Raw genomic sequence first — 11,243 nt, forward strand, 5'->3', positions numbered from 1 at the left:
CTGACTCTCTCACACACACATGCTCTCTGCTCAGCATCTTCTCCAGGCTCTGACAAGACAAAGTTTACAGCTCCTGAGGAGGAGAGCAATAAACTTCAGCCACAGTGAAAAGTGCCCCCTGTATGAGGAGACCCCCCTCCTGTCGTGTAACAGTATCCTTTCTTCTCTCCTTATACTCTTACGTTTCTCCATTACACTGCACCTTGAGTGACACAAGCGAATGTGGAAGTGAAAGAGAAGATCTGCTACTCCTGTGGCTGCTCACACCCCCCTGCTCCGGCACCGTCCATGTCCCCCTGCCGACCCCTTCCCCGTGGGAGAACGTACCATTCAGAGCCCTCCAAGGGGGGTAAAACAAGAGTGGGAGAAGTAGTGCCTCCTTCATTGCCCATAGCTGGTGAGAGAGGATAAAAGTGTGGGGGACTCACCCTGAGGGGAAGTGCGGGGGGCTCCGGCTCCGGGCAGCCTGTTCCTCACAAGGGGCAGCAGAGACAGGGGCAGCTGCTGCTGAGATGTCTTATCTCTTCTCTCAGTCCCTGCTTCTTCTCGGCTTCTACTGTGTCTTCTGTAGCAGGAAGGAAGAAGGGAATGAGGCAGGGCTGACGTGAATGGATGCAAAACAGCTCCTCCTAAGCCTGCGAGAGAGAAAGACAGAGGGAAAACAGAAAGAGAGAAGCAGCCGGCAGCCCTGTCTCTCTCTCTCTCTCTCTCTCTCTCTCTCTGTCTCTCTATCTCTCTCTCTCTTTTGTTTTCTCACTTCCTCCCCTCCTCCTCCACCACCAAGTTTTCTTTCTCTCTTCATGCCATAGACCGGGGATTTCTTCTCCCTTTGAAACTCCTCTGGGTGCAGTAAAAGCAGAACCTGGGTGCATTGTCCTCCTGCTTCCTCCTTTCTCTTCCCTCTTTTTCTGGTTTCTCTAGCAGTTTTGTTCAGATACTGTATATAGGCATTGGGACGAATGATGGGATATAGGATGAGAGACTGGGGGATAAGTCACCTATGGATGAGGTGTGTCACCTCCACAGTACAGGAGCTGCCAGGGACTGAACTATAGGACTGGACTCATACCCATATATACCCCATATATCTTATACATCTCCCATCTGTAATCACACTCACATCTATCTAATCTGTCTCACATCACTATCCATCTCACATTTTGTTCTTTATCTGTCTGTCTATCTATCTATCTCACATCTATAGCTATCTATCTATCTATCTATCTATCTATCTATCTATCTATCTATCTATCTATCTATCTATCTATCTATCTATCTATCTCACATCTATATCTATCTATCTATCTATCTATCTTCTATCTATCTATCTATCTATCTATCTATCTATCTATCTATCTATCTCACATCTATAGCTATCTATCTTATCAATCAATCAATCCTCACATTACCATCCATCTCACATCTATAACTATTTATGTATCTCACTCCATCTATCCACATCTATAGCAATCTATTGTTAGTTATTTATCAATCTATCTTACATTAATCCAACTCACATATCTATCTTACATTTATAGCTATCTCTCCATCCATATCTATTTCACATCACTATACATCTCACATCTATTTTTAGTTATTTATCCATGTATCTGACATCTCTATCTATCTCCAATCTATTATCTATTTATTTATTTATTTATTATCTATCTATCTATCTATCTCACATCACTATCCATCTCACATCTATTTTTAGTTATTTATCCATCTATGTCACATATCAATCTAGCCCAGATAGCTATCTCATATATCTATCCATCTATCTATCTATCTATCTATCTATCTATCTATCTATCTATCTATCTATCTATCTATCTATCTATCAATCTATCTATCTATCTATCTCCTATCTATCTATCTATCTATCTATCTATCTATCTATCTTCTATCTATCTCACATCACTATCCATCTTACATCAATAGCTATTTACTTATCCATCTATCCCACCACATCTATAAGTATTGATTTATCCAACATATCTATCTATATCCAAATCTATCTATCTATCTATCTATCTATCTATCTATCTATCTATCTATCTATCTATCTATCTATCTCACTTCTACTGCTAGCTATTTATTGATCTCTCTCACATACCCAGCTACCAGTCTCATATATCTATCTCTATCTCTCACATTTCTATTTTTCTAACATATCTAGCTATCACCTCATATCTAAAGCTATGAGTCTATCTAGTATCAATCTCATATTAATCATATGTAAAGCCATCTAATATCTGTTTCACATCTATGGCAAGTAGTGATGAGCAAATTTACAGTAATAACAAAGCAACATTTTTTTTTGTTTTTTTTAAACGTATTGCCAGTACCTATCTAAGCACACTAAGCCGCTACTTGCTCTGTCCCTGCTCCAGCTGCAATCCCTGTCAGCAAACAGACCACAAGTGATTTGAGCATTAGGTGACTTGGGTATATATACACCCAGGTCACCTGATGTAGCTGGCCAATCACTACTATGCTTGCAGCCAACATGGCTGTGGCATAGCAGGATGTGCCAGCCCCTTTCCCGCATGTTTATTGACTGATAAAAGCCACCAAACATGAGGGAAGGAGGCTGCCATTTTTACTCAAGCATCACACTGTACTTCAGTAATCGAGTACTTTCGAGTACCCCAATACTCAAGTAAATAATGGGCTGGACCAAGCTTTTTCACTCATCTCTAGTAAGTAGATATTATAGTTATAGATGTGTGAGAGATATTAGATAGATAGTGATAGGTAGTAGGGATGGTCCGAACCTGCCGAGGTTCGAGTTCGTACGAACCCGAACTCTCGGCAATGATTCCCGCTGTCTGCCCGCTCCGTGGAGAGGGTGGATATAGCGGGAGGACCGTCTGGAAAACTGGGATACAGCCATAGCCATAGGCTGTATCCCAGTTTTCCAGGTGGTCCTCCCGCTGTATCCACCCGCTGCACGGAGCGGCCAGACAGCAGACAGCAGGTTCGGACCATCCTTATTAGGTAGATATTATAGATCTGAGCGATACTAGTTAGCTATAGATGGATATTACATAGATGGTTATAGATGTAAGATAGCTAAAGTTGTGGGACAGATTAATAGATGTAAGCTTGCCATTTGAAATAAACAAACTTGCAGTAATAACAAAGTGAATCACTTTGTTAGCTCGGCAGCTTATCAGCCTGCTGCCTTTTAACTTAGTGCCGCTCATCCCCGGGGGCCTGGAAAAGCTGGATCCAGTCTTGGAAACTTCTCCCAGTTTTCCAAGACTGGATCCAGCTTTTACTGGCCCCTGGAACAGAATGCTTGTTCCAGCTCACTATTCGCTGGGTACCGTGTGTGGTGCTTAAATAAAATGATGTTTGGCAGCTTTTATTAGTCCCCTGATGTTTGGCAGCTTTTATTAGTCAATAAACATGCGGGAAAGGGGCTTGCACAACCTGCTATGCCACAGCCATGCTGGCTGCAAACACAGCAGTGATTGGCCAGCCACATCAGGTGCTATATACACACATATATATATATATATATATATATATATATATATATACTCAAGTCATCTGATGCTCGATTCACTTGCGGCCTCTTTGCTGACAGGGAGAGCTGCTGGAGCAGGGACAGAGCAAGTGGAGGGCTTATGCTGCGTTTACATGGAACGATTATCGTGCGAATTTGCACGATAACGATCGAATTCGAATGATAATCATACGTGTAAACGCAGCGAACGATCGAACGACGAGCGAGAAATCGTTCATTTAGATCTTTGAACATGTTCTTAAATTGTCGTTCGAAAAAAATTCTCAGATCGTTCCGTGTAAACAGTCGTTCACCTATTTTTCCTATGTGCGAGATAGGCTTAAGCAATCGCAAAACGATCGCAAAATGAATTTTCCATACGATATATCGTTCCTTCTAAATGCTGATCGTTATAAAATAAAATTTGTTACTTCGAAATCGTTAATCGTACGATCGGGCGAATTATCGCTCCGTGTAAACGTAGCATTAGTGTGGTCACTAAGGGCCACATGTATCATCCTGCGAACGGATGATTTTCGGCGGAAAGTGCCGATTTGCGTATTTTTTTATACGCAAATGGCCGATCTGCGAATAAAATATTCGCAAATCGGCACTTTCCACCGAGTACGCCAGGGGGGCGGAAAGGGGGCGTGTAGTGGGCGGAACGGAGGGCGCGGACTCAGAGTCCGCGCGATTTACCAGCCGTTCCGCCCAAATATACGCCGAAAACCTACTCCAGTCCTCAGCTGGCGTAGGTTTTCGGCGGTGCGCACCGGCGCGCACGGGATTTATGTAGAGGCAGTCTGCCTCTACATAAATCTCCTTAGCGCCGGAGCTGCGGGGGCATTTTTAAGTCCGGCGTAAAAAACGCCGGACTTAATAAATGCCCCCCTAAGTGATTAGCTTAGAAAAACACCCAACAGTTCTTTTCAGGACTAGTCAGTGTGACTGAAAAAAAAAAACATTCCATACTATATACCAGTATTAGGGTCACTTCAGACTACGGAATCTGGAATTCTGTTAATTAACCAAAATAGGACTACTGGTAGCCAATATCCATACACATCAAGATACTACCTATAACCTACAACTAAAAGATGCTGGACAAAATTCTAAATTTATCAAAAATACTTTATTATTACATACAGAAGATATATTCTGGCAGATTCCGTTGCTAGTACCCGCTCATGTCCACACGCCTTTCTGCCCGCTCCATAGACACCATTCTATGCACGCAAATTCTGCCGAAAAAATTGACAAGTCAATTCTTTCAGCGGATAGCGGAATCGGCCCGCCCATAGAATGGTGTCTATGGATTCGGCAGAAAGTGTGAACCCACCCTTATACGGAATAGTGGTACTAGTAATAGTAATCCAGTCCTCTTCTGTGCTTGGCTTCAATACTGCTGTATGACTTTAAAATAATAGATGGGGACTACATCAAGGCCATGCCCTCCTGTTTTTTAGGATTTATGGAAAAATGGTTCACCCACGGCAGATATACATCAGTATAAAAAAGGTATTCCAACATTACTGGAATACGGGTATTCCAATAAAGTAAGTGTTTAGTATGTAGCAGAAGCCATGGTGGGAGATGTTGTAGGAGTAATGCCCGGAGGTGTTCAAGAGTAAAATCAGGAGGTGTTATAGGTGTAATGCCAGGATTTGTTCAAGAGTAATGCCAGGAGGTGTTATAGGAGTAATGCCAAGAGGTTTTATAGGGGTAATGCCAGGAGGTTTTACAGGAGTAATGCCAGGGGGTTTTATAGGAGTGTTCAGGAGTAAAATCAGGAGGTGTTATAGGAGTAATGCCAGGAGGTGTTATAGGAATAATGCAAGGAGGTATTATAAGAGTAACGCCAGGAGGTGTTATAGGAATAATACTTCAGTGTCCCAGAACAGAGTAGTTATTTGTCACTTTACCTCTGCACCTTTATTATGGCCAGTTCTGTTCTGGAAAGCTATGGTCCACTGCAAACTGTGTATTGTGTCACTCCTCTCAGTGTTCAGGTCTGCTATTCCATTCATTTCTTGTATGCATATTCAGTTATCAGTGCCTAAGGGTATTATGTCGCCCCCCAGTGTTCAAGTATGGTACTTCTCATGTATATTTAGTCCTATATGCCTAATGGTGTGATGATGCAATGGCTGGATGTCACGTGACTGCCCCTGCTTCCATGGTAACTCCAATGGCCATCAAGCTTTGGCTGGGGAATACCATGTGACTTCCTCTCTGCTCTTGTCTCCCACCTTCAGGGGGATAGGTTGTGTGTTGCTGCTGCTCCTGTGTCACAAGGCCGCAACCCTGCAGTATCTGCTGCAGCATTACCAGAAGTGTTCCTGGCTGTGTTCTATTCTCAAGTTCTCAAGATTCTCATCTATTCTCAAGATCTGGGTGCCGTTCTTCAGTCATTCCTCTCATCATCTTCTCTAATCATCAACAGCAAGTATTCATCTCAGTTCCATTCCGCCCAGCATCTTATCCTCAGTATCACTACTACTCCCTTCATTCAGTACGCTATCATCACAGCCTATTGCAGCATCACCCATTACTCTGCCTTATCCAAGTTTGCCTTATACCCGGTTGCATCCGGAGAGACTGTTGCTACTAGTTACCACCGTTACAATAAATACACAACTACCGTTGTTTCTGAACCTTGGCATTGGTGTAATTATTGGTGCCCTGACTAAGGACAACGAAGAATCGCATACCTAGTCTCCGCTCGGTCAGGAGCCCGGTTTCCAGCTGTGATCCCTCGTGCCTAAACCGTGACAACCCTCTAGCTAGCAGCTGCCCCGGTTCCTGCCTGCAACAACATCCTCTCAGCGGAGTGGCCCCTAGGGGCCCGGGCATCGCAATACCAGGTGGTGTTACAGGAGTAATACCAGGAGGTGTTCTAGGAGTAATGTTAGGAGGTGTTGTAAGGATAATGCCCTACCTATTGCCCTACCTATTAATATTGAATATCTATCTCACATCTGTAACTATATATTCTCTTCCTACCCATCACTATCCATCGAATATCTGCCTCACATTTATAGCCATCTCTCTAACATCTATCTCACTTCAATATTCATCTATGTATGTATTTAATATCTTCCTGTAGCTGTCTCACATCTGCTTCTAATAGCTGTCATACATATACATACATCTGGCTCCCATCTATATCTAATCCACTTCTATGACCTATAGTGATTGTACATTACAATTTACTATTATGAAGCCTTAACAGATGAATTGTCTTAAATGGAATATTTAGGAATTATTGATAGTAGAGTGGATGTGCTCCATCCAGGTAACAGGAGATTTATAAGACATAGTGGAGGAGTTTCCAAATCGAATAGTTTTTTTCTGCCATAGAAATATAAGTACTGGTGATTAGACTGGTTGTAGACTGGTGGGTAAAGCCATTGTTTTTGTACACCTTTTTTTCGCTTTCCAACTAGAAACCCCTTGTTACAGAGAAGCCGCCATGTTGATCAGCTTTCCATCACTGTTCTGCAGCAGCTTATTTCTCTGCACAAGGTGCTGCAGGGGAAAGTAGTATTAAACAGCGCACATTCAAATGAATAGATGACAAAGTTATAAAATTAAAAAGGTGGCTCAGAATGTGCGTCCCTTTCTTCTCATATCTATATTCCCAAATAGAGATCACTCAGATAAGACAAGCCTTTAGGTGTCCACTTATATCGTGTATTATAAAGGACACAGATTCATGGTAACAAAATACAAATTTTTCTACTTTGGTTCACCATGCCATAAACAAGATATGTTTGAAGTGAGGATACTTAAAGAAGAGCTACAGTCATGTAAAATATTGCCCTAATGTAGTTTAAGGCCGGGTTAACACTACGTGAGACACCGGCTGTCCTGTGTTATTGTGTCACAGAACAGCCGATGTTAGTGAAGTTCATCCTGGCTGGCACTGTACTGAACTTAATTTGTCCTGAATTGGGATGCGGGCGCATCCGACTGCACCCGCTTCCCAATTCACCATAGCACACAATGGAGAGTCATGACAAAATACAAATGAAACAGCAAATATACAATTAATGCTCGCCTGATGTATGCTGCTGCTATTGATTCGAACCAGGCAGCTCCAGCCATAGTGCCTTATTATGCTGCTCATGCAGCAGATCAGTTACTCAGTCCAGGTATGTACAGCTGCTGGCCAATCGGCATTCATCTTCACTGGGCCAGTCAACTGACATGATTTCCTGCATTTGGTCTCTTTTTTTTATTGTTACTAAGGACCGAATGGCCTTAGTGATGGAGCCTCGACTGTAGGCAAAAAAAATAAAATAAATGAAGTAAATTGCAAAGATGTAGTATATCACCCCAATTGCTGATTAACATTATTTATTGGTAAAGACAGTGCCCAATTAAATTCTGTAGAAATGAAATATCGCTATAGATTACATAGATGGCTCATACAAAAACATTTTTATAACCTTTTCTAATTTGTAAAATCTACAGTGAACTTAGCGTGAGATTTATCAAACAAAGTATAATTGTCTTAGTTTCCCCTAGCAACCAATCCGATTCCACCTCTCATTTTTCAAAGAATCCTTGAGGAATGAAAAGTGGAATCTAATTGGTTGCTAGGGGGAACTAAGACAAGACCCTTAGTGTCTCTTAATAAGGATAAAGACTGAGGCTATGAAGACTTGACAGTGAGAGTCACTACTGCTAAGGAGTACAGTAGAGGATTGAAAGTTGTTTCAATTAGTCTTGTAAAAGTCATTCCACTTTCCAAGTGATCCTATTCCCTTGAGTTATCTAGAATTAGACAGTTTACAACCTTATTCCAGACTTCTTCAAGGAGTTGATGTAGGGGATAGACAGGACTCTGTAGAATTGTGGTGCACTTGGTTGGAGAATCCAGATAATAGTATTGAAAAGTCCCAGCACTCACCAATGTTAGTAGATGCTTATTTATTCATTCAGTGACACACAGATGCAAATAGGTACATGGAGGACACCTTAATCAGGTTGGTGAAGGCTTTACCAGTAAAAACTCGTTCTCCATGTAGTTATCTGCATGTGTCAGGTGAGAAACATTAGAGAACAAAAACACCTACCATAGCAACCATTGCTGGAAGAACACAAGCTGGTGGTGCAGTGTTATGGTCTGGAAAATGTTTTTGTGGCATTCTTTGGGTCCACTTATCCTTATGGAAAGCACTCTCAACCAAAGAAGAGCCCTGGCACTCAAAATATGAGCAGATGCTTATTTATTCACTTAGTGATGCCCAGATGCAGATAACTACATGGAGGACGCGTTTTGGCTGGTAAAGCCGTCACCAACCTGATTAAGGCTTTGCCAGCCAAAAGGTGTCCTTCATGTACCTATTTGTTCTTCCAGCAATGGTTGCTATGTAGGTGTTTTTGTTCTCTAATGTTTCTCACCTGACACTCCAACATCCATCTGTTTCATGAAGCAGAAAATGTGACTGATCAGAGAAGCCAACCCTTTGCCAGTCAGTGGACATCTAATTCCCATACTGACGTGAAAACCAAAACCGAAGGACCATTTATCTACTTCAAAGCCCTATGTGTAGTGGGGTTCACCAAACTCTTGTTTTAGATGCACGTCTGGTAGCCCCCAGGTTTATTTTGTTGGTCTGTCCCTCACATGTTCTCCTCTCATATCAGTGCCAGTGATTGGCTAAGCCAGTCAGTTCCTGAATGGTTAGAACATCAAAACAACCAAACAGAAGCTGAGAAGACTGGGAACCAGAAGCCAGCAAAACTGCAGTTGCAGGAAGCAGGAAAAGTGAGTATAACTTTTTTTATTTTTGATGCACCACCAGTCATAAAACCCCCCAATCCCCTCAAAAGTAAATGAAAAACAGCTATTCACTATCAGCATTCACAAGAAGGGGGCCGTATAATCTTTGGAAAAGTAAATTAGCATTGAACTAGTAGACAAAGGTGGTAAAAAGAGCCACAATGAACACATCAGATTACATAAAAGAAGCACACAGACAACAGATAGACATACACTACTGCTGAATTAGGAGACACTACACAGAAATACTCAAAGGAGCTAAAAGAAAAGATTATTATTGGTCTGTCTGACAAGTCTGTAAAAAGCAGATGACTTTATAAAAGAAAGCATAGAGACATTTTGGATGCTTCTGAAAATACACAAACCTTGAAATTCAGGGGGACTGATCGGCTCCTATGCGAACAAACTCATGGAGGAAATTTCTGGATAAACAGTAGGTGTTCTTAAAGGGGTATCCTGGCACTTAAAAAAATATTAATATGTTGCTAGGGACATAAAAGGTACAAAAAATTTTCAAAACATAAACTCTTATTACGGGTGACTACAATTCCCATTGAGGACCCAATTACCTCGCCAAAAATACTACTTCTCCTACACTAAAATACTACTTCTCCTTCTCCTACACTTAACTCCACTTTACTACACTCTTCTACCTCTTTTTTTACTTTATTAACACACTTCTCCCATTGTTTTAACATTCTTCTCTCTTTCCTGTTCCACTTTTTGCAGTGACTACTGTATACACATAACAGCATATCAATCACCACATTGAGTGGCAAGGGGAGTGGGAGGTGGTGTCCCCTTAGAATTAATACTATGGACGAAATGTGCTCTTTAAATTATCCTATTTTACTGCGCCATTTTGGCTACAAAAAATGTGGCCCTATAGCTATAATATTCTGCCCTGACTTTAACATTAAAAAAAAAGTAACTGAGATTAAAACTGTTACTACTCAGCGGTTTACTGCAGCCAGTTTAGCCAAAAAATAGCTTCAACACAGAAAAATATACAGAAAACAAAAAGATGAAAAACAAAAAGATGGAAGACATGGATAGATGTTGGCTGTCCGTCTTGATGCCATCGGTGAGCTGCACTACAGCCAAATGATGCAAACATTCACTCTGCAGAGCTAAACAGTCTCCTCTCGTCTCATGTAATTGAATAATGTGAATGACAAACTTGCTGTTTGGTATAAATGTGGTCTGCCTAAGATATTTTGGAATCTGCAGCCTACTTCACTTAAAGGGGATGTTCAAGGAACCATTGATGTTTCCCTGCAAAATCCATTGCATATGTGTCTTTAGATTATCTGGTATAGAAGCGTTGGACTTGATCTGTAAAACCCATTGCAACCGATGAAGTGTTTTGTCTTTTACACGCACATTTTAGAAAATGGTATCCTGCTGTCTCCTCCAAAGAGTTTTATATGTGTATGAAATGAACTAACAAGCATAATAAGATATGAATTTGGGGGGGGGGGGGGCGTGGCGAACCGCCGATGGAGACGGCAGCCTGAGTGAGGAGCTCCGGGCATACACAGCTACATAAGAGGCCATACACCCGCTCTGCGGCAGCTATCTGGCTCCTATACATGGAGCAGAGGTACCGGGGGACCCCGAGAACACCCTTCACCCACGCCAGACCTGTTACCCGCCTGCACTCGTCCGCCCCGTACCTCACTCGCGGCGCACCCGCATCCGAGTCCCGGCGGCCTGACACGTGGCAGACGTCCCTCAAGCTCCCCTGCAGCCCGCGGTGTGACCCGACCGGATCCTGGAACCAGATCTCTCCTGGCCCGTCGCTGAGTCCAGCGGAGGTGAGGAGGGGGGACCCGATCAGCCCTGCAGGCGAGACGGAGGGTGAGCTCCCACGTGGAGCGCTGCCATCTTGTTTGCCCGCCGGCAGAGTGCAGCCTGCAGCTGGGCCTCCTCATTTCT

The 11,243-nt window shown here is 42.5% G+C and overlaps 1 protein-coding gene across 4 annotated transcripts in view; it reads right to left on the reverse strand.

Annotated features, from left to right (window-relative positions):
* Positions 1–10,999, reverse strand: part of ZNF710 (zinc finger protein 710) — a 77,635-nt gene extending 66,636 nt beyond the window's left edge. For 3 of the 4 annotated variants that reach the window (XM_069956655.1, XM_069956656.1, XM_069956657.1), the window contains exon 1: positions 429–684. The gene's annotated coding sequence lies outside the window, so the exon portion shown is untranslated. Of the gene's footprint in view, positions 1–428; positions 685–10,981 lie in introns of those variants that run through there. The other variant, XM_069956654.1, reaches the window with a different exon arrangement.
* Between the last annotated feature and the right edge of the window lie 244 nt (positions 11,000–11,243).

The sequence above is a fragment of the Dendropsophus ebraccatus genome, chromosome 1 (genome assembly GCF_027789765.1).
Source record: "Dendropsophus ebraccatus isolate aDenEbr1 chromosome 1, aDenEbr1.pat, whole genome shotgun sequence".
In the NCBI taxonomy this organism is placed as follows: domain Eukaryota; kingdom Metazoa; phylum Chordata; class Amphibia; order Anura; family Hylidae; genus Dendropsophus; species Dendropsophus ebraccatus.